Genomic DNA, 24993 nt, shown 5'->3' on the forward strand with positions numbered 1-24993 from the left:
CCTTGAGACCAGGCACCTTTCTTGTATCATGAGGGGCTTCTGATCTTAAAGTATGATGATGTGTGTCTAGCTTATGCCTGAATCCCCCTTTTATGTGTCAGGCTGTTTACCATAGTTACCAAACAACAGAAAACATACCTGTTTACTGTAGCTGTGTAAACAATGGACTGTTGAAACTGTCAACTGAATACAACAATGGTATCTACGTACCCATTGTATGCAGCAGCATTTGTTTGAGAAATCTACTCAAGCCAAAACCTGACAGTAATCTATGAGCAACTACTATTGTGTAATGTTATGTCTGATTAATATAAAAAAATCATATTTTAACAAACGCAACACATTCCACCCTAGATCTTTTTTTTCTTTCAGACTCCATACAGAAAATCACTTCATTACTAAGAAAACTCATTCTGCAACACCTCCCATATTTCTGTCATTGAGAAGGTGTTTCAGTCTTTAACTAAAAAGTTCATTAGAAAGTCCATTCTAAAGTTCTTTAAAAATAAGTCCAGGCTTGCAATACATCAAAGGCCTTGCTCTCCACAGCTAGTGCGATCTTCCATCATTCTTTCCATAATGTAACCACTTTTCTCGGGTCTTCCTATGGATCAAATCAGAGACAGCCTGTGGAGTGGAAAACAAAGTGGATTATCTGTTTCTTCTAATAATACATAAACAGTAGATCCAAGCCCTTCAGCTACAATCTCTCCTCTAAATGGCTTCTTGCCTGGATATCTGACTAACACTTTGCCCCCTGCCTGTACCCACTTCTGACCTTCCCAAAGAACATCAATAGGGAGGAGAGGAAATATACTGATATTTCTCAGAAGATCACTGCTGTTTACTTTGGAAGGTTTGAGGTTATGTAGCCTCACTTTCCACTCTTGCTGAGAAGTATCCACTAACCAGTCAGAGTCCCAGCCACTGCCTTGAAGCTCACCTGCCAATGCAAATATAACTTCAAACCTTCCTGCCAGATTCCCTCTCATTCCTAGATAGGTTTCAACTTCAGATACGTCACTCTTGGTTTTTATGTCATGGGAAGCAGTAACATGGTATCTGTTAAGCCCTGTTCTTTCAGGAACCTTACATAAATACTGAACTCTGCACTCCAGCTGTGGAATCTGTGCCCCAACCCCTACCATCCTCTCATATGGTGTTCTTTTAGCTATTGGCCTAGAATTTAACAACATGACTGCCTGTGTGAGGACCCGATCCCAACCCGTTAGTGTATGTGTGGGTGTAAGTTTGCGTATCTGGTCCTTCAATAGCCCGTTGTATCTTTCAATCAAACCAGCTGCCTGTGGATGGTATGGGATGTGGCACAACCAGTACACTCCAGAATCTTTGGCCCACTGCTGTACTGTTGACCCGCTGAAGTGTGAGCCATAATCACTTTGGACTTGTTTGGGACAACCATAAGCAAAGACAAGTTTCTGGAGCAGTTGAAGCATTGCGGCTTGATCTGCATGTTTGCAAGAATGAACAAGCATAAGTCCTGAATAGGTGCCCACTGCAGTGCAACAATATCTCATTCCATTGTTTCCCCGGGGCAGGGGACCGATGAAGTCAATCTGCCAGATCTCTGCAGGCCTCTCACCCCTCCCCAGTGGAGTACTTTTGCAATGGCCATTGTCACACTTCTCTACACACTGTACAATTCCCTATTACAGTCTTTATCATGTCCATGGATATAAGCAATCCTATCTGCTGTGCCCATTCATATGTTGCTTTCTGCCCCAAATGTCCAGATTGCTTGTTGGCCCAGTTGGCCAAGTTCATCAAGACAGTATAAATTGGCACAACTGCCTTCACTTTGGCAATTTCATCTGCAACTCTGTTATAGTTCTCAAAGTCTGGGACTAGGGGCACATGTGCATCAACATGCCCCACTTTTATGGTGCGGGAGGGAGCTTCCCTCCAGATGTAGTCCCAGAAGGATCCTCCTGAAGAGTCATCACTACAGCTTTCAACTCTGCATACTGACTGGACCCTCCAATTCTGGTCTCCTGCAGGACTGTGTCTGTACTTGGGTTGTAGGCTGCTGCTGTCCATTTACGCCCAGACGAGGCGATTATGGCTGAACCATCAGTGAAAGCATTAACCAGGTCTATCACAGCATGATATTCTCCTGCATCTTTAGCAATTTTCTCAACAATTGAGATCATATCTGGTACAGCTGACTTCAATGGAGGTGCCACTTTGTTTAGACCTCTGTAATCCACAGTCATTCTATATGTCCCATCAGGTTTCTTTACTGGGAACACCGGAGACGAGAAAGGACTTACAGCAGATCTAAGAATCCCTACTCTCAACAGTTCTTGAATGGTCTCCCCAATTTCTTTGTGGCCTCCAGGAAGTCTGCACTGCTTGAGACAGACTGGCTTCTCTGGTGAAGGAATGTAGACAGGGGTCCATTTCGCATGACCTCTGACCACAGCCTTCACTGCCCTTACCAGATACGTTTTATCAGGATACCTGAATGTGAATGTACCTCTTTCAGTCTGAATTGACTGACCTTGAAGTACATCCATCCCAAGAATATTTTCGGGTAACTCTGATACCAAAACATTTGTCATAAATCCTAATCCCTTGCCAATAGCCAATTTCACCTGTATCCTAACTGCTGGTGTAGTTTGCCCTCCCAAACCTTCTACATAAATCAATTCTCCTTTGTGATGGGAAGGATTTCCTTGCAAAAGTGTAACTTCAGCTCCGCTATCAACTAAAGCCATTACATGTGTAGGAGAAGATGACCTCCCCCACCATACAGTGATAGGGACATATGGGCGTCGGGCTCCTGCTGTCACTGCCCTCACTGCTATTACAGGAGACTCACCTTCCCTTCATAAAGGATAAGGAACCTCCCAATCCCCTTTTCTGATTCTCCCTAACTCCTCCCCAGGATAAAGGGATTTGGGTTTGGGTTCATGTTCAGTTTTGGGAATTGGTTTGGGGCTAACAGGAGGAGTCTGTTCTGTTTTCTTCACTAGGAGTAGTGTTTCTAGCCCTGATAGTTTTCCCTCTCATCTTTAGGTACTCCTGCCTGTAGCCTCCCTGGCGGTTTTCCCGAGTATGGCCCGGGGTTAAATTTCAGCACCATTAGTGGTAACCCCGAGCCACACTCAGGATTACATCTCAGGATCCTGGTGCAGTATACTTACCTTGTCCCCAGGATCCTGCGATGTCCCCCCGCTGTGTCCGCGGACTCTGTGCAAATTTCTATGCAAAATAATTGTACCGCTTTGAGACGCAAACATCTGAAATAATCATACCGAAAAGGAGGTTAATAGGTCCACCCACATTTCTTTCCTAGAAATAACTAGCCTGGTTTTCTTTTCACCTCCTGTCTTTTCTACCCCATTTCCTTTCTTCTCTTTTCTTTTCTGCTTGCATTCTTCCTGTGTGGCCTTGACCTTATCTACTGCCCTGACAGGTTTTGTTTTAGTCTCCTCTAGCTCCCCCAAGTGGCTTAAAAGGGTTGTGGCTTCATGAATCTTGCTGTTTAATCCCAGGCCTCCCAACAAGGACAATAATGGAGCCCTGGGATTAAATGGCACATACTTTATTAGCTTAGAGTGCAGAGCAGACATAAAGGGTTCCATATCTGGACCCATCCATTCTGGAAACGTATTTAATCCGGTTATACAGCCCATCTCACGTAACCTGGAAATACCCTCTCCTATTGATCTCCAGGAGTAGGTATTTTCCAGGTCAGTAGGACTAGCGTATACTCGGACTATTCCATTTCTTACGAGGTCTAACAGTGAAAAATTCACGCTAAACTTTCTGGCTTTTTGCATTGCCTGACGCAATTGTGAATCATGGGTTAACACTCCCATAGTCACTGCTTCCTTACCTGACAAAACAACACTGTCCGCCCCTTCATCCCATAAGCGTAGAAGCCAACTCACTAGGGGCTCCCCCGACCTTTGTTTGTATTGTTTTGCCAGCTCATGGAGTTCAGATTGTGTAAACTCACGTACTTCTTCAAATTCAACATCTCTCTCTTGATTTGGTCATGAGGGCTGCACACGGCTCTTGCAAATCATCAGCCCGACTAGCGGTTGAACGTACACACTCTGAAGCAACTGCTAGCTGGTCTTTTAATACCTTAACTTCTGCCTTCTCCCTTCCTTATGATTCTGTATAAATAGCATGAAGGAAATACCAGCTCACTGTGGACACTGTCCTCTTCTCTTTTTTACTTAAATCCAACCCCTTAAGGCCAAAATCTACAAAATGATCTGAGACTTTATCACCCCAAGTCAGCTTCAAGGGAGAAGCATACTTCACAAATTATTTAGCAAGAGGCTCCCACTCATTGTCTCTGGCCCAGATAGGTAAGCTGCACACTTCCTTCTGGCCACCAGAACCCTCTGCAGCCTTGCTTTTCCTAAACAGCTTACGCAGCATTTTACCTAGCACAAGCTACACAACACACTACAGAAAAACAGGTCTGCTTCAACTGAATTATAGCACAGATCGCGGCACGAGCCCCCAAATGTTTTGCTTGCGTCTATCTAGCAAGGTTACTTTGTGGTATAAGCAAGGAAGCTGAGACTTCTGCAGTGTGTAAATGTGCTTTTACTATACAAAGATGCTGTACATACAAAACTATTACAATCTTAGGAATACAATACAAGACTGACAGATATCTATAACAAGCAAAATGCCTAGCAAGTGAACAGCCTATGGTCTATAACAGTACAAACACACTTAAAAGTTACTTAACTTCTGTTAGTGTATGTTTGTGATCTCCATTGGCAACAATTCTCCTTGAGACCGGGCACCTTTCTTGTATCATGAGTGGCTTCTGATCTTAAAGCATGATGATGTGTGTCTAGCTTATGCCTGAATCCCCCTTTCATGTGTCAGGTTGTTTACCATAGTTAATACAACAAAACAAATACTCTTGCGCATAAATGTGTAAGCCCAACAGTTCAAAGTTCAGGATGGACGGTAGCTTTCAGCTTTGCTGCCCTCCAGGATAGGGATATCCTAGCAATCAGACAAAAAACAGAAAAGAAAGGGCGCACCGGCCTTGTGCATTATCCTTAAAAAAGTTTATTAAAAGAGAACACATAAAAACTACTACTCACAAGGGTGCCCTCAGTGGACCGATCACCACTAGCCATTGATCATTTAAGCGTGATTTTCATCTACCCTTGTGAGTAGTAGTTTTTACGTGTTCTTTTTTAATATATTTTTTTAAGGATAATGCACAAGGCTGATGCGCCCTTTCTTTTCTGTTTTTTGTCTGTTTACCATAGTTACCAAACAACAGAAAACATACCTGTTACTGTAGCTGTGTAAACAATGGACTGTTGAAACTGTCAATTGAATACAACAAAGGTATCTACGTACCCATTGTATGCAGCAGCATTTGTTTGAGAAATCTACTCAAGCCAAAACTTGACAGTAATCTATGAGCAACCACTATTGTGTAATGTTTTGTCTGATTAATATAAAAAAATCATATTTTAACAAACGCAATACACCAGCAGAGCTCTTTACCACGTGATCAGCTGTGTCCAATCACAGCTGATCACAATGTAAACAGAGTTGCAGGTTATCGGCACTCCTTTCCTCACATGCTGTCACAGCGTGAGGGAAGGAGAGCTGGTAACTACCCAGAAATCCTGACAGGGGACATGCACACACATAATCAGGGCACTGATCATCAGTGAAATGTGGACACAATGTGGTGAGAATTACTCCTGCGCTTGTTAGAGCGTTTGTTGTGTAATTGGGTAGTATTTGTAGATGGTGAAAAGTGTAAAGGAGATGGTAATGCGTGTCCCACTGCCTCAGCTGACCAGGGGTGGTCTGGAGAAGACTGTGTGGAAGGAGCTGGAAGGAGGGCGCGTGATCAACCGCTTACATCAAAAACATATTTTGGTTTAATTATGTATAATAGAATACAAAAACAAATAAATATCACCATCTGAATAATACAAATACTACCACATTGTGTCCACATTTCACTGATGATCAGTGCCCTGATTATGTGTGTGCATGTCCCCTGTCAGGATTTCCGGGTAGTTACCAGCTCTCCTCCCCTCACGTGGGGGGCGGGGTACCGTGTGATCCGTGGGGTAGGAAGGTGTAGGAAGAATCCTTGGTGGTGCCAGAGCCGCGGATGCCTGTGGAGTGGTCGCTCCGTCTGTGACACAGGTACCTGTGTCACAGACGGAGCGACCACTCCACAGGCATCCGCGGCTCTGGCACCACCAAGGATTCTTCCTACACCTTCCTACCCCATGGATCACACGGTACCCTGCCCCCAGGGACGTGTGCAGGCTGCAGCACTCCCCCGTTCATCTCGGGAGACAGGCACACCCAACAGTCCTGTACCACCGTTAAAGGAATAAATACTTATTCTGCCACTATACCATACCGTTTGGACGTGGACTGCTATGGAGCTCAGGATAAGTAACTTTACATCACAGGACACAGCTTCCAACTAGCCACTCCTCCCCATGTACACGTGTCAGCCTACTGGCTCACACAGACTGCATTCCCGTTCTTTCAGGCTCCGATGAAGAGGTCACCCTCGAAACGCGTCAGCTTTTTTAAACATCTGCCTCTACATGGGCATATCCCTATTTTAACCTTTCAGTGTATATTTTGTCACCTGTTTTTGTGAAACTAGTATTTGTATTATTCAGATGGTGATATGTATTTGTTTTTTTATTCTATTATACATGATTAAACCAAAATATGTTTTTGAAGTAAGCGGTTGATCATGCGCCCTCCTTCCACCTCCTTTCACACACTGATCATCAGTGCAGCCTTATATCAGTGCCGATTAGTGCCCATCGGTGCCCATCAGTGCTGTATATCAGTGCAGCATATAAGTGCCCATCAGTGCTGTCTATCAGTGCCTATTGGTGTTGCCTATCAGTGACCATTAGTGTCACCTATCACTGTCTATTAGTGCCACAGCCGCCTATCAGTCCCGCAAATCAGTGCCGCCTCATTAGTGCCCATCAGTGCAGCCATTCAGTGCCTATCATTGCAGCCTATCAGTGCTTATCAGTGCAGCCTCATTAGTGCCGCCTCATCAGTGCCCATCAGTGCAGCTTATCAGTGCAGCCTCATCAGCACTCATCAGCAAAGGAGAACAATTAATATTTGCTACATTTTATAACAGGAACTAAAAAAGTTTTTTTTTTTCCAAAAATTTCTGTCTTTTTATGTTTGTTTGGCAAAAAATAAAAAAACCCAGTGGTGATTAAATACCACCAAAAGAAAGTTCTATCTGTCTCAAAGAAATTTCAAATTGGTACAGTGTTTCATGATTGTCATCCGAATTGCAACAGCACTAAAAGCTGAAAATTGGCCTGGTCAGGAAAAGGGTATAAGTGCCCAGTAAGCAAGTGGCTAATGTACTGTTTTCCTATGAGAAAAATCAGATATGAAAGACTGCGCATGATAAGAAACAATAAAAAAAAAACAAAAAAAAAAAAACTTTGTCTTATGAAAATTTTCATACATTAGTTCCATCCTCGGTATCGACTTGCTGTGAAACAACGGGGAAAACCAGAAGATCAGATCGTTCGCCCCATTTTCTTATAGTGTGTATCCACCTTAACACAAAGAGCTCAACTCAAAATCAGGAATTACAGAGCCCCTCCTTTAGCAACTAGAAATAGATAGATAGATAGATAGATAGATAGATAGATAGATAGATAGATAGATAGATAGATAGATAGATAGATAGATAGATAGATAGATAGATAGATAGATAGATAGATAGAGAGATAGATAGATAGATAGATAGATAGATAGATAGATAGATAGATAGATAGATAGATAGATAGATAGATAGATAGATAGATAGATAGATAGATCTGTCCATCCATGGCCTCCTGTTCTCCCTGACATTTTGTACTTTGCAGGTAGTAAACACAGAACAGGATTGTAGTCAGGACTGAGATTTACAGCGTTGGGATTAGATTGTCCAATGACAAAAACTCCATTCAGTCCGGCAGAATGGGGTTTAGTAAATGTAATTAATTCCTCCATTCTCTTTTTTATGGGCTCTTTCAGAGTCTCATTTCCTGTTTCTAAATATAAAAGAACACAATGGTGGGGAAAGAGAAGAAATTCCAGCGACATTGTGAACAAATGTTCCCGAATTATCTGGCCCCGCCCCCTGCGCTCAGATATTTCAGGTGATTACTTTGTGTGATCACAATTCTCCCAAGATTAGCTGCACAGATTGATTCTAGAAATATCAGGAAACAAGTCAGGACAGGTTAAAAGGGCAGAACACCTTTGGATAAGGTTTATTAAACAAGCATTCTGGACACAGACGTAAAATATCCCAGGAGGGCTCAGAATGCCCTCATCTTCTGATTGGCCCTGTCTCTGAGCCTGTAAAAAATGCATCACCCTCTCCCTAAGAGCCCATTCACACAGGGGCAACTTTGGATCCGACTTCAAGTCGCCTCAAGTCGCGCTACATGAATAAATCAATGTAAGTGAATGGATCTGTCCTAATGCACACTACTGCAGTCGCTCCGACTTCAGAAAAGGTTCCTGTACTACTTCAATCCGACTTGAAGGCAACTTGTACCCATTGATTTCAATGGAAGTTGCCTCCAAGTCTGATCACTGTTCATACTGAGGCAACTTTACAGGAAGCAGAAAGGAAACAGAAAGTAATTTCCTCCACTAAACAGCCAGCCCCCTCCTTCTCACACACAGCTGATAAGCTCTGATTGGCCACTTGTAAAGTTCCCTGTCCTGGAGGCGACTTCAAGTTGTGTTGTAAGTTGCCCCAAGTCGTGCTGTGATTCATACTCAAGTCGTGTCCAAGTTGCCTCCCAAAGTCGTGCTGGAAGTCGTGTTGCCCCTGTGTGAATGGGCTCTAAGCTTACTGCAGTCCCGCCCACACAGTGGAGCATGGGAGGGAGGTTGCATGCTGGTATAGTATCATGTGAAAATAGGCTGCAGTTCTTCGTAGAATCAGTGGGACAAGCCTGCCAAATCCTTCCAGATATAAAGCTCAGATTATAATTAAAAGGTTAAAAGTCTATCCTTGCTGCCTTTATCGAATAGTTTTTTGCTTTGCTGCATTCTGACCATATTGTCACTCATTTTCTTCTCTATATAAAAGATGGATGTTGAAATAGTCAAAATAAACATGATGGCAAAAAAGATACCCACACACAATACAATCTACCCCTTTCACACTGAGGCGCTTTTCAGGTGCTTTCACGCTAAAAAAGCGCCGGAAAAGCTCACGAAAACCTATTTTCATTAAAACCAATGAATGCTTTCACACTGGGGCAGTGCGCCAGCAGGGTGGTGAAAAAAACGCCCCTCTCCATTGAAATGAAAGGAAAGCGCTTCAAAAGCGCCTGAAAAGCTCTTCAAAAGTGCTCAGTGTTTTCTGCAGCATGTAGGCGTTAAAGCCCATCCTTTTGCTGATGCACATATGTGTTGTGTGGGTGGCAACAGGTTAAAGGACTCTGTACAATCACCGGCCACTTTATTAGGTACACCTGTTCAATTGCTTGGTAACACTAATTTCGAATCAGCTAATCACATGGCAGAAACTCAATGCATTTAGGCATTTAGATGTGGTGAAAACGACTTGCTGAAGTTCAAACCGAGCATCAGAATGGGAAAAAAAGGGGATTTAAGTGATTTTGAATATGGCATGGTTATTGGTGCCAGAAGGGCTGGCCTGAGTATTTCAAAAACTGCTGATCTACTGGGATTTTCACACACAACAATCTCTAGAGTTCACAGAGAATGGTCCTAAAAAGAGAAAATATCCAGTGAGCAGCAATTGTGTGGAGGAAAATGCCTTGATGTCAGGGGCCAGAGGAGAATGGGCAGACAGGTTTGAGATGACAGAAAGGCAACAGTAACTCAAATAACCACTCGTTACAAGATATGCAGAATACCATCTCTAAATGCACAACACTTTGAACCTTGAAGCAGAAGGGCTAGAGTAGCAGAAGACCACACTGGGCGCCACTCCTGTCAGCTAAGAACTGGAAACTGAGGCTACAATTTGCACAGGCTCACCAAAATTGAACATTAGAAGATTGGAAAAACGTTGCCTGGTCTGATCAGCCTCAATTTTAGTTGCGACATTCAGATTGTAGGGTCAGAATTTGGAGTAAGCAATACGAAGGCATGGATCCATCCTGCCTTGTATCAATGGTTCAGGCTGGTGGTGGTGGTGTAATGGTGTGGGGGATATTTTCTTGGCACACTTTGGGCCCCTTAGTACCAATTGTGCATCGTCTAAATGACACGGCCTACCCAAGTATTGTTGCTGGCCATGTCCATCCCTTTATTACTACAGTGTACCATCTTCTAAAGGATACTTCCAGCAGGATAATGCACCATGTCACAAAGCTAAAATCATCTCACCACTGGTTTCCTGAACATGACAATGAAATCACTGTACTCCAATGGCCTCCACAGTCACCAGATCTCAATCCAATAGAGCACATTTGGGGTCTTTTAGACCCCCTTTCCCTCCATAAAGAGTACCTGTCACCACCTATTACTGCCACAAGGGATGTTTACATTCTTTGTGACAGCAATAAAAGTGATCAGAATTTTTTTTTAAAAGGACAATGTAAAAAATAAAAAAATAAAACTTTTTTTTTTTTAAAGCACCCCCGTCCCCGTGTGCTCGCGCAGCAAAAAAAATGCAAGTCGCGCCCGCAAATGTAAACGGTGCTCAAATCACACATGTGAGGTATTGCAGCGATCGTCAGAGTTAGAACATTAATTTTAGCACAGGGCCTCATCTGTAACTCTAACCTGGTAACTGTTAAATTTTTTTAAAGCGTTGCCTATGGAAATTTAGAGGTACCATAGTTTGTTGGTCGCCATTTCACTAGTGTGCCCAATTTAATAGCATGACATGTTAGGTATCTCATTGATTTCTTTGTGGGGAAGACGGAAGTTGACTTACTAGAGAATATATGATAAAGAGTCACTCTGAATAACTACTTCACCTGCAGAACTTCTTAGAACAAGCTGTATCTCTATTTATAATTGGGACAAAATAGAAAAAAAGGGACACTCCTATAGCCACATACGAATAAATTGCATGTCATAAAAAGAAAAAAAAAGGGGGTCAACAAGGACACCCTGGGCGGACTTTAGAGGCACAACAAACCTGAGAAAGCATAGTCAGAATAACAATATAATCAATTTTATTAAATATAAATACATACAGTACAAAGACATTGACAAAAAGTAATAAAAAATCATCTATATAGAAATATACATGATACAAGCCCAGATGTGTCTACGCGTTTCGTATAGAACTTCTTCAGGACACATTCAGGTTTCAGTTAATACACAAGGGGGTTTCACTAAAATGAGAAAAGATTTATATAAAAACATGAACACATAAACATATAATATCGTACAATAATGGATGAAAAGTAATAGCCCATGCCCAGAGATCAGACACTAAATTAGTACATTATATTACCTTGTACAGAGGCTTTCACAAGCTCAAGAACAGTAGTTCGAATTCATTCATGTATAGACGTCAAGGTCTTAGCAATAGATGTGGATAACCATCAACTAGGGAAGGAGGGAAAAAAAAAAAAACGATAAGAAAAGCAGGGAGAAATATATATGTATACAGATGTCCTAATGTAGGAAGACAAGATGATATGTACCTGTTTTCATTTACAACCAATTTTGGGGTTCAGTCCCAACAAGGAAAAAGTCAATAAATAGCCAGTGATAAATAGTCGCACTGCAGCAACCATGGGAGGGCAACAAGGAGCCCATAGACCGTATCTGCTCAATGGTCAATATGGAGCTGTGCAAAAATGCACTGGGGGAACCTATGATAAAAAATAACAGGGAAAAAGAAAGCATTAAGAACAACAAGAAAAAATATATGTATATGTGTATACAGACATCCTAATGTAGGAAGACAAGATGATGTATACCTATTTCCAGTTATAACCAATCTCAGGGTTTGGTTTCAACAAAGAAAGAGCCAATGAATAGCCAGTGATAAATAGTCGCACTGCAGCAACCATCAGAGGGCATCAAAGAGCTCATGGACCGTATCTGCTCAATGGTCCATATGGAGCCGTGCAAACAAAGTGCACTGGGGGAGCCTATGGTGAAAAAATATAACAGAGAAAGAGAAAGAAAAAAAAAAAACGTAAGTTAGAAGGTACATTGGTGCTTCAATAGGAGTGAATATAGTAGCATTACAGCAAGGGATAAAGTACTCACTTGAAGTAAAATTGGATGTAATTCCCCAGGAGGATACAGAGATGTTCCTGGGTTGGAAGTGAGTGAGCAACTGCTATATAGTGTGTTTTGGCGCCAAAAGGGAAGGGGTGTGGCAGACAATATTGGCACCAAAAATTGACCAATAGGACACAGAGAGGAAGTACTGAGGTATAACAAAGCAAAAAGGCGGAGAAAACCACACTAAGTGGTTAAAACACACATTGACACAGGAAGTGAAGTCTCTGTATCAGGAACCATATTAGCATTACATCCTGTATAGAACAGGAAGTAGTGGCCACTGAAGGACTGGAAATGGAAAAAAAAAAGAAAAAAACAGGGGAAACCTAAGAAGATGGACAATGAACAAACATACTCTGTCATGGGCCACATATCAAAACAGAGAAATAGATATAATTATAGTATCAGGTTTGCTCAAGGTTATAATGGAGTACTTCTAAGTAGAATATTTTATAATCCTTTTAGTTGCATAATATGCATAAACTAGTGGTAATAGAGAGAAAAAAAAAACTATAAAATGGTTTAAAGCTAAGCATATCATTGAGGCCAGGGTATGAAGTAGCTTGTAAATTATATACCCATTGGGTCTCCCTTTGGAGTACCCTTTGATCAAAGTTGCCGCCTCTGGGATCGTCATAAATACGATCCAGAACGGCAACTTTGAACGTATGTGGATCGTAGTTATGCCTAAATGCCACATGGTATCCAATAGCCTTGTTCAGTATGTCATTGGTGGCATAGTAGACATGGTCTTTCACTCTTTTCCATAAAGGTCTAATAGTTTTACCGATGTAGAACGCTCCACATCGGCACAAAATGATATAAATGACATGTAACATGGTGCTTTAAATGATGTAATTGACCATTGGGTAAGGTAAAAGAAGATCCCTCCAGCAAAAGGTGGCAAAAATCACAACTACCGCAGCGGAATAAGCCAGGTGGTTCTTGTTGTGTATGCCGAGATTTGTGGTAGTGGCTATGTACAAGAAAGTCCTTAATAGATCTCGGACATCTGTATGTTATCTGAGGATGTGGTCCCAAGTACTTAGAAAGTGTCGGATCGGCCAATAGAATGTGCCAATGCTTGCTGAGAACAGAACCTTTCAGCTGGTGCTGATCGGAAAAGGTGGTAATAAATCTCAATACTTCCGAACTGCTGCGTTTAGGTTCTGAGAAAAGGATCTCATGTCTGGAACGACTGCATGCTTTTTTGTAAGCCTTCTTTAAACAGGTTTTTGTATATCCCCTGGTCAATAGGCGTTTATACAACAAATCAGCCTCCTGTTTGAAATTGATATCATTAGAGCAGTTCCTCCTGAGGCGTAAGTATTGGCCAAAGGGGATGCTACGAACAAGTGCATCAGGATGTGCACTAGAGGCATGCAATATAGTATTGCCCGCAGTAGGTTTGCGGTAAAATTATGTAGTAATGGTGCCATCAGCTTCAATGGAGATGGTAATGTCCAGAAAGGAGATCCTGCTCTCATGAAAATCCATTGTAAATTTCAAGTTGTATTTATTCTCAGCAAGCATTTGCATAAAGCAATTAAGCAAAGTGGAAGACCCGCCCCAGATCATAAAGTCATCGTCTATAAATCGACGCCATAGGAGAATATGGGAGAGAAGGATGGTGTGATCGTCGTTAGAAAAAAGGTCTCGTTCCCACCTCCCAGGTACAAATTGGCATAAGAGGGGGCGCAACATGTGCCCATGGCAACCCCTTGTACCTGGAGGAAGTGGGACTCGTCAAAAGAAAATACATTTCTCGTAAGGATATGTGATAGAAGCTGTAATATGAAATGGTTCATGACAGAAAACTTGGGACCGCGCTCATCAAGGAACTTGGAAATAGTCTCCAACCCCAGACTGTGTGGAATGGAGTATAGAGCCTCGATGTCAATATTGACAAGGAGGCAATCTGATGGAATAGTAAGACCGTCAAGACTTCTAAGCAGATCAGTAGTATCCTTTATATAAGAGGGCAATGTGATAACATGAGGGCGAAGATATTCATCGACCAGTTTACTGGCCCGCTCAGTAATTGAGCCCACACCCGAGACGATCGGTCGCCCTGGTGGATTGCAGAGATTTGTATGCGTTTTTGGAAGCGCATAAAATGTTGGGGTCTTAGGGTGTGGGACCTGTATGCCCTCAAAGATTTCTTTGGTAATCAAGCCCTCAGCAAGGGCCGAATGTATAATTTGTTCATACTCAAGACTGTATTTGGCAATAATGTTGGCTGAAATTGGTTTATACCATTGTCTGTTTTTGAGTATATCCCAACATATATTCCTATATTGGAGTTCGTCCAACAGAACCACATTACCACCCTTGTCAGAGGGCTTGATCATCAACTGGGAGTTTGCACTAAGTCCAATGAGTGCATTCTTGTGGGCTTGACTAAGGTTATGGTTATCCAGTTTCTTGGAAACTAAGAGTTCCATTTCTTTAGTTGTTTGTGTTAGAAAAGTCCACACATTTGGATTTGAACGTAATGATGGAAAGTGGGTAGATTTCTGTTTCACAGCATTACCTAACAAGGTAAGCTCCTGATGATAGATCTTAGTCTGTGTTTGCTGACCCATATTATCGTCGGACTCAGGTGCGGTCATCTGTGTCACATGCGTATCATTTTCCTTTAAAAGGAGCACCAGATCTCTCAGCGCCCGAAATTCGGCTACTGTGAAGTCCTTCCAAATTTCTTGCTCTGCAAGATATTTTTGTTTTTCTAGTCTGTCATGGTCAAAAAGAAATGTATACGTTAATTTCCTAGAAAAGAGATGCAGATCTTTGATGATGTTAAAAATATCAGGAGCAGAAACTCAGCCCCAACTTCAAAACCTCCTTTTCCACTTCACTTAAGGGGTAAGATGAAAGATAAATTATTTCTAATTGTGGGGTATTCCTAGGAGAGATCTCTGAAAGGTTTTCAAAAAAGGAAACGGATGAAGGTAAAATATCCTCACGGGGTTTGTTAATGTTCGGGAAAAATTGGTCAATGCATCATTGTTTTAAATCCTTCCTAATCGCGGCCGCTGCTTCTGTGCTAGTAGGTTGAGAAGAAATAATAGATCGTGCACAGTCAGCTATACTAGGTCCCACATCCAATTTGGCAGCAGGGGTCGCCAAAACCGATGAGGTGGAAGTAATGGGGGGAATATTAGATGCAGCTAGGTCGGGGAACATAGATACACCTCCATTATCCTTAGGCATAGATTGCTGTTTTTGGGCGTGGTTATTATCTAGTGGTTGAACGTGTTCATCCATTGATTTTTTTCTATCATTGCCTGTTTGTTGTCCGTTCCCAGTTTGTCGTCGTTTCCTCGAGCCTCGACCCCTCTGTCGTCCCCGATCAGAGGCCCGTGAATTGTGTGAAGCAGGAGAGGTAGCAGAGGAATCTGAATCGCTCACTTTATTACCATATTTTTTTAAAGTATTTCTTTAAGGACGTGAAAAAAAAACACTAATTGATATAAAGTAAATTCTCAAAAAAGGAACAGGAGATTTAAATTATAAATATAATATTGGAGTGTAAAAAAAAAAAAGGAGAGAAAAGAAGGAGGGGTGTCTGCCACCCTAAAGGTCAGGACAAAATAGAAAAAAAGGGACACTCCTATAGCCACATCCGAATAAATTGCATGTCATAATGCATGGGCGGATCGATAGTCCATGTTCCATTCACAAACAATCGACTGCCCAGATGTAGTCCACTTTGTTGCTACTTCTTCCATAAGTGTTTCTCTGTACTTTCTCTCCAATCTGGCACGCTCCTTTCCCCGTAAGGGCGTTTAGCTGCACCTGCGACTACATACTGTCCGGTGTCATCAACTCTTCTGCGGGTCCCGGTCCCCCCTCCCTCCCTGTAGGGGGGGCTCCGCTTGGCTCCCCGCAGGGGAACCTCTCCTTGACAGGAACGAATAGTTCTCTTACAGTATGTTGTCAACATTGACCATTTAAAAGATTAAGTAGAATGCTGATGGGGTTTCTCTACCAACAAAGAACATCTGTCCACTTTCAGAGTATTTTGTAACTCTAAATCAACCTTGGATCGATCATAGCCCTTGTTGTGAAATCTCTGTCTCAAGACCATGACCTGTGATTTAAAGGCCACAATATCAGTACAGTTCCTACGCAGTCACAGAAATTGACTACGTGGAACAGACCGTAGCCACCATCTATGGTGGCTGCTATCCAAAGGCATGAACCCATTGCGATCTGTGGGTTTGAAATATGTTTTAAATTGAAACTGATGCTCATGAATATCTATTTCCAAATCTAGAAAGTAAATCTTTTCCCTGCTGAACTCATAAGACAAAGATATACCTCAGTCAGTACAATTCAGCGAGGAGAAAAACTGTCCCAAGAACTCTGAACAGCCATCCCACAGGAGGAGGATGTCGTCAACGTACCTGGCCCATAGGCCCAACTGAGGTCCACCGTGGACATAGACGACATCCTCCTTTGGCCATAAACAGATTGGTGAGGCTGTGGGCAAATTTAGCCCCCATTGCTACACCTTTCTGCTGTAAATAAAAACAACTGTTGAACCAAAAGTAGTTGTGTTGCCTGGCAAACGCAAGTAGTTCTATCAAATAAATTGGGGTAACTGGTGCTCCCTATATAGGGTGGTTATTCTATAATATAACTACCCTGGGACTGAGTAATAGAGAAGTCCTGGCTTAAAAAATGTCGGACAGCCTCAATCCCCAAATGATGGGGTATACATGTATACAGGGAGGCGACAGTGGCTGTGGCCATGATGTAGTCTCCCTGCATATTCACAGTTTCAAGCAATTTAATGGTGTCCCTAGTGTCCTTAAGATATGAGGGAGTTTTTCTCACCAATGGCTGGAGAAAAAAATCAATATAACGACCAATACGTGAGGTCACAGAATCTATGCCACTCACGATTGGGAGGGTGTAAAGAATCCTTATGAATTTTCAGGATATATAACATAGTTGTGGTTTTGGGTGCAATAGGTACTAAAAATGCTTTTTCTTTAAAATGTATTTGTTATAACCCCTGTTAATGAGATTCACTAATTCGTTTTTATAATTAAAGGCTCAAAATCCTATACATTTCCTTTTCATAGTCTACCTTGTCTAACACGACTATACCGCCCCCTTTGTCAGCGGGCGGAAGACAAGGTCCTTCCTCTCACATAGAGATCTAAGACCAGTATTCAATAGAGAATGATTGTAAATTTTTTTTGGTGGTATTTTAGCAAGATCCTTAAGGACTAAATCCCTAAAGATGTTGATGGCAGGGGCCATCTGGGCAGGGGGATTAAAAAGAGAGGGATTCAATAATACTGAATGAACTGTCCCAGAAATGGCATCTCTTGGTGGATTACGATAGGGATTTAAAATAAAATATCTTTGTTAATTTTTCTAATATACTTATGTACATCTATAAATGTGTTGAATTCGTCTAATTTTTTTTGGGGGGGGGGGCAAATTTAAGGCCTTTATCCAAAATCTTAAGTTCCTCTGAATTTAACTTTTTTTTTTACTAAGGTTAAAGACACCTTGACCTGTTATGTTCTCCTTCTTTTTCCTCTTATATCTCCTCCCTCCTCGGGTGCCTCCTCGGGAGATTATATTGATTACCCCTAGGATGGCCCCTTCCACCCCTTCTATTGTAATTATTGCCTCTACTTCTATACATATTGGTTGGCATGTGCATACTGTTATGTCGACCCCTCTGATGCGGCAAACTCTCTCTACGATTGCCCGTCCGATCCCAGGCACATATACTGGTTTGGCATTAGGATTAGCTACCTGACCTGAATTGGCTGGCCCATTGGTAGGACCTAACGAAGCTATTAGAGTTTCGGTGGTGTGGTCAGAAGCTACTGGCTTCTGCCATGCAGAAACTACTTCAGATTTATAGTCTCCTACATCCCTGGAGTATTTTTTGTGTTTTTTGTTTCGTTGGTCTCTATCTTCTTTTTCAAGATGGGCCTGAAGGTTAGATGAGAGTGAATTATACTCTATAGAGTTTTTAAAAGACAGAAGTTTATTCTTAATTTCCTTGATCTCTCTGTCAGGAACAGAGAGTCTACTCCTCTTCCTTGTGATAAGGAAATTGAGGAATTTGGTACCGGCCTCATTGAAATATTTAAACCAGGACTCGAGATCCATATCTCCTTGCTGGGGGTGGACATCTCATCTGAGACTTGTAGGTACCATATGTTCTGATACATACTGTTCAAGGAATAATAAATCCCATTGAAGATGCAATTCAGATAGCATGACATTTTTAAATCTGGTGCAACTTCTATTCAAATCAATGGGCTCCCATAGGGAAGCTCTGATTTTGAATAGAGGCAGAGAAACATGGCTGAAAGCTAGCGCGGCTAAACGCGCATTGATGCCAATGCAAAATGCAGATAAAATCGCGTTTTTAACGCCGCTTTTTTCCTGGCATCGGTACTAGCTTTACAGCTCTTTTTTAAAACATCCGTGTGTATGAGGCCTTAATGTACAGTATGTAAAGCGCTGTGTAAACTCACGGCCCTCTATAAATGCTTATAATATATAAATGTGATACAGTGGGATCACTACTTTTATAATATAAATTATATATCATACAGTAATATATATCACAATGGTGTTCTCTCTAGATACTATTACTTACCATTGGGAGTGATCACATGACCTTAACAAAAAGGAGTTTATGGGAAAAAGTAAGTGATGATATATGATATACAGTGGGGACGGAAAGTATTCAGACCCCTTTAAATTTTTCACTCTTTGTTATATTGCAGCCCTTTGCTAAAATCATTTAAGTTCATTTTTTTCCCTTATTAATGTACACACAGCACCCCATATTGACAGAAAAACACAGAATTGTTGACATTTTTGCAGAATTATTAAAAAAGAAAAACTGAAATCTCACATGGTCCTAAGTATTCAGACCCTTTGCTGTGACACTCATATATTTAACTCAGGTGCTGTCCATTTATTCTGATCATCCTTGAGATGGTTCTACACCTTCATTTGAGTCCAGCTGTGTTTGATTATACTGATTAGACTTGATTAGGAAAGCTACACACTTGTCTATATACAGTCGCATGCAAAGGTTTAGGAACCTCTGACAATTTCCATGATTGTCATTTATATATATTTCTGTGTTTGGATCAGCAATTTCATTTTGACCTAATATCTGAAGGCCACAGCAATATTTCAGTAGTGAAATGAGGTTTATTGGATTAACAGAAAATGTGCAATATGCATCAAAACAAAATTAGACAGGTGCATAAATTTGGGCACCCCGACAGAAAAACCACATCAATATTTAGTAGAGCCTCCTTTAGCAGAAATAACAGCTTCTAGACCAGTAGTTCTCAACCTATCTAGTGCTGTGACCCCTTGATAAAATTTCCCAAGTTGTGGGGACCCCTAACAGTAAAATTATTTTCGTAGCGTGGGTTGCCATCTCCCAAGGCAAGACAAGTAATTTGGGCCCCTAACCCACGAACATTTAGCACTCCCTGTGTCCCTTCCACTGGTACAGTAATAAAACCCCTTATGGTACATTTTAGGATGTACCACTATTTCTCTTTGTTCTCCTTTCTTTCCATTTTATCTCTCTCTATCCTAATTTCTTGTCTCCCCCCCCCCCCCATCCCTCTCTAGTTGTCTTTCTTGTTCTTTCTCTCCCTTTTGCTTTGTTCCTCCCCCTCTTTTCCTCTCCCTTCCATGTATTCTCTATTTTTATTCCTTGTCTTACTCCTTGGTGGTGGGAATGGGATGAGTGGCAATGCTGGCAGGGGTTCTGATCAGCCAACTTAGGTGCTCTTGATCAAGGTCACCTGCTGATCTGAAAACTGTAGTGGGGACTTTTAATGGCAACTATAATCACAGGTTGTTTTACTCACTGTGTCTCCGGCTTCACTGTGTCTCCGACTTTGTGGTGTCTCACAGCAGTGACACCTATGCCGAAATCAGGAGATAGGGTCTCCTTCAGCCCCACCCACTTCATTCCTCACCAGTCAGCTGACCTCTAGTCTCTGCCCCCCTAGCCATGTGTGAACTGAATGGGCGGCTGCAAAGAGGCTGAGTGGGCGGCCGCGGGCTCCAGGGACAGCCCTTCTGGGTGGCCGCGAAAAGGCTGGGAGAGCAGTGCGGGCTTCAGGAACAGTGAAGGATTTGGTGACCCCTGGCAAATTGTCATTTGACCCCCGAGGGGGTCCCGACCCCCAGGTTGAGAACCACTGCTCTAGACGCTTACTATAGCCTCTAATGAGTGTTTGGATTCTGGATGAATTTTTTTTGACCATTCCTCCTTACAAAACATCTCCAGTTCAGTTAGGTTTGATGTTTGCCGAGCATGGACAGCCCGCTTCAAATCCCCCCATAGATGTTCAATGATATTCAGGTCTGGGGACTGGGATGGCCATTCCAGAACATTGTACTTGTTCCTCTGCATAAATGCCCGAGTAGATTTTGAGCAGTGTTTTGGGTCGTTGTCTTGTTGAAATATCCAGCCCCGGCGTAACTTCAACTTTGTGACTGATTCCTCAACATTATTCTTAAGAATTTGCTGATATTGAATGGAATCCATGCGACCCTCAACTTTAACCAGATTCCCAGTACCGGCACTGGCCACACAGCCCCACAGCATGATGAACCTCCACTAAATTTTACTGTGTGTCAGGGAATCAACAGAAGGAGAAGGGCTCTAGGACCCAGCATCTCTACCAGCACTTATGGCAAGAGAAGGACTTTAGGACCCAGCAACTCTGGCAGGAGAAGGACTTTATGACCCAGTATCTCTACCAGCAGGTCACATGGGCCTATATAAGGAAGTCTGCTAGTGTCTGCAATTGCTGGTTTGTCTTCAGCTCCCCCTGTGTTCCTGTGCCCTGTATTATCTGCTCATCTGATCTCCTGTGTACCGACCCGGCTTGTTTTGACCTGCTCTTCCTGATCCTCTGGCTTGACCCTTTGGCTTGCACCTGACTTCCTCCTTCCTGCTCCCAGCATCTGACCCCGGCCTGGCTTTTGGACTCTGCTTATCTTGCTCCCTGTACTAAGACGCAGCTGATCTTAGGTCATTCTGATCCTGGACTGTCTCTCTGTGAATGACCCCTGGCCTGGCTCCTGGCTCCGCTATTCAGTTATTCCACTGGACTCTGTCTCCTGGACCTTTCAAGCACGCCTGTCTCCAGCAACCCAGCACCTGTGCTTCTGTGGGCACCACAACTGCTGTTCCACCTTCAGTGGTGTGCTGCGCTCGGCCGCAAGGGGAGCCCTCCCAGCATCTCGGCCTCCTACCAAGTTACTGACAGTACAAACCAGCCATGTCAGAGGCCAACGGAGGTGTCTCCCCGCTGGAAGCCACAAGTCTACAGATCACGGCCCTCACTCAGGTCATCCAAAAACTCCAGGAAGGGTACTCTCAGTTAGAGGACTGCCTGCAGCACCTGTCTGCGACACCTACCGCCACAGATCAAGGGCCGTCTTCCGCCAACCCTCCGGTAGTTACTCCTACTGTGGTGATGCCCCCTCCGGAACCACGAGTACCAACACCAGAACGCTTCTCCGGTGATCGGAAGAAATTCAGATCCTTTAAGAACGCCTGTTACCAGGCCCGGACTGGCCATAGGGCATACCGGGCAAATGCCCGGTGGGCCGGGGCCGTCAGGCTCAACTTCGGGGCCGCGGTCTGATGTCTGTTGATGACCGGGCCACACAGGTAAGCGGCAACCGCAGCCTGGAGAGGGTTAACACAGGCCGCGGTCGCCGCTCACCTCCCGCTATGCGGTTGTGCCTGTGTCTCCTCTCCAGGCTCTCCTGCCCTGCCTACGATGTCATCTATCAGCAGAGCAGGGGCGGGAGGAGCCGGAGATCTGTATCTGTGGTTGCTAGGCAGCAGGTCGGATCCAATCAAAATAGCTATCGCTGCCCGCGCACACGCGCTGCGGCTGTTGATAGCTAGGCAACGGGGACGCTGCCAGGGCTGGGACCGCCGATGTCATGGAAACGTATGACGTCAGGAGACCCCGCCCACCTAGGCAGATTACAACCATTCAAGGGGAGTGAAGGAGGAGCTTAAGTACACAGAAAGAAGTGAAGCCATCAGATCAGGCGTGCATACAAGGAAAGAAGACACAGAAGGAATACAGGTAAACAAGAAAAGGCAGACCAAGAAGTAATGGAGGACACAGGAAAGTGTAAATAGATAAAGATGAATGGCGGGAAAAAGGAGATAAGGAAGGGGGATGGAGGGAAGAACATATAGAAAGAAAGGGGGGATATATAAAGAGAAAAGAAGAGAAAGAGAGAAAAAAGGAAAAAAGAAACAGAAAAAGAGAGACAAAGGAGAGGAAATTAACCACTTGCTTACTGGGCACTTGAACCCCCTTCCTGCCCAGACCAATTTTCAGCTTTCAGCGCTCTCACACTTTGAATGACAATTGCGCAGTCATGCTGCAGTTTACCCAAAATAAATTTTTATAATTTTTTTCACACAGATAGAGCTTTCTTTTGGTGGTATTTAATTGCTGCTGGGTTTTTTATTTTTTGCTAAAAAAAAAACAAAAGGGGACCAAAATTTTGGAAAAAAAACAAAACTGTTTCATAGTTTGTTATAAAATTTTCAAAACAGGTAATTTTTCTCCTTCACCGATATGCTCTGATGGGTGGCATTGATAGGTGGCACTGATAAGCGGCACTGATAGGTGGCACTGATAAGCGGCACTGATAGGTGGCACTGATGGGCACTGGTAGGCACGACTCCATGATTATCCCGTCACCAACCACCCTCGCGAACAGGTGGTTGCTGGAAAATGGGCTGCTCAGTCTAAAATGCCCGGGCCTATTTTTTGTCCCAGTCCGGGCCTGCCTGTTACCTGTACTTGGCACTGCAACCATGGACTTTTTACACTGAAACAGTGAAGGTGGGATTCATTATTTCTTTGTTGACTGATGAACCCCAAATATGGGCTTATTGGAGCAGGAGAGTCCTCTCATCAACTCTGTGGACCAGTTCTTCTAAACCATGGGCCAATTATACGATGACCCCCTGCGGGTGGCCCCTGCTGAAGCTGCTCTGCAAATCCTACGGCAGGGTCAGCGCCCTGTGGAAGATTACACGGTGGAATTCCGTACCTGGTCCTCAGACTCAGGTTGGAACGAGGCAGCCTTAAGTTATCAGTATCGGCTGGGGCTGTCCGAATCCCTCAAGGATGAACTGTCCAGAATTGAGACCCCAACACTAGAAGGTCTCATCCTACTGACCATTCAAATTGATAGATGCTTACGTGAACGCCAGTCTGAACGTATCCAAACCCTTCGGCAGCCCGAAGTCCCGTCTACATCCAACCCCATGCAGCTTGGCCTGGCCCATCCAACATTAACTTCAGAGGAGAGACTTCATCGCCGACAGGCGAACCTTTGCTTCTACTGTGGGGGAACAGGACATTACATAACCTTTTGCCCTGTAAGACCCAGGAAATCAGTTCCCCGCACTCCGGTCAATTTCCAGGTATCCAGATCTTCTCCAACCCATATCAGTCTTCCTGTCACGTTACTGGTGGCAGGAGAGGAAGTTCATCTCCAAGCAATAGTGGATTCCGGGGCATGCAGCTGTTTCTTGGATCTGACCTTGTCAAAGAGACTCACTATCCCTCTTCACCACAAAAGGCAAAGACTGACCGTCCATCTGGCCGATAGCTCAATGCCTAGTTCCGGGCATGTCACCCAAGAAACGGCACCTATCTTTACCTCCATCAATTCTAGTAACCAGGAATTTCTACGGTTTGATGTCCTGAGCTCCCCTATATACCCTGTGATCCTGGGAATTCCATGGCTACAGGCGCACAATCCTCAGATTGACTGGCCCAAGAGGGAAGTTCTCTTCACTTCTTCTTACTGCCGGCAGCATTGTCTTGCTCCTGAACCCAAGGACTTTTCTAGTTGTCTGTCTGTCCTACCCACACCCAGTGTGGATACCAATATACCAGCGGCCTACCATGAATTCCAAGATGTTTTTGACAAGAAGAAGGCGGATACTCTACCCCCACACCGTCCCTATGATTGCCCCATTGACTTGCTACTGGGGCTGAGATTCCTTTTGGCCGTATTTTTCCCCTTTCTGAGACTGAACTTAAAACTTTGAGGTATTATGTTGATGAAAACCTTGAAAAGGGATTTATCCGCCCTTCCTCCTCTCCCGCCGTGCCAGCATTTTCTTTGTTGAAAAAAAAAGATAAAACCTTGAGGCCATGTGTGGACTATAGGGACTTAAACAAAATTACTCTGAAAAATCGCTATCCGCTCCCCCTCATCCCCAAACTCTTCCAGAGGTTTCATACAGCCCACATTTTCACCAAATTAGACCTACGTGGAGCTTACAATCTTGTCTGTATCCGAGAGGGGGGTGAGTGGAAAACAGCATTCAGAACAAGATTCGGGCACTTTGAATACTTGAGAATATGAAAACACTGCGCTCTAACAACAAAAATAAAATATATGTGAGCCAGCAGCTGCATACATTGTGACAAACAATAACTGGTAACTGGGAAAAAATGCAGCGCTAAGAAATATTAGGAAGTTAGGGTGTAGTGAAACAATTAAGTAAGAGATGCTGTACTGAACAGTAAAGCATTTGTGCAAAAACCATAAGTGAAATGAAATGAACAAACACAGTATAAAGTGTCCACATATGGTAAATGGATGATTCCAAACTCAAATTAATAAGAGGAACTGGTATGGACC

General features: G+C 43.2%; 1 long non-coding RNA gene across 1 annotated transcript in view; it reads right to left on the bottom strand.

Moving 5' to 3' along the window:
- Positions 1-385: 385 nt before the first annotated feature.
- The window catches only part of LOC141132686 (uncharacterized), a 120345-nt gene continuing 95737 nt past the window's right edge, over positions 386-24993 (bottom strand). Inside the window, exon 3 of the long non-coding RNA XR_012242953.1 lies at positions 386-627. This is a non-coding gene — a long non-coding RNA (uncharacterized lncRNA). The remainder of the gene's footprint in view (positions 628-24993) is intronic.

The sequence above is a fragment of the Aquarana catesbeiana genome, linkage group LG03 (assembly GCF_042186555.1).
Source record: "Aquarana catesbeiana isolate 2022-GZ linkage group LG03, ASM4218655v1, whole genome shotgun sequence".
NCBI lineage: Eukaryota > Metazoa > Chordata > Amphibia > Anura > Ranidae > Aquarana > Aquarana catesbeiana.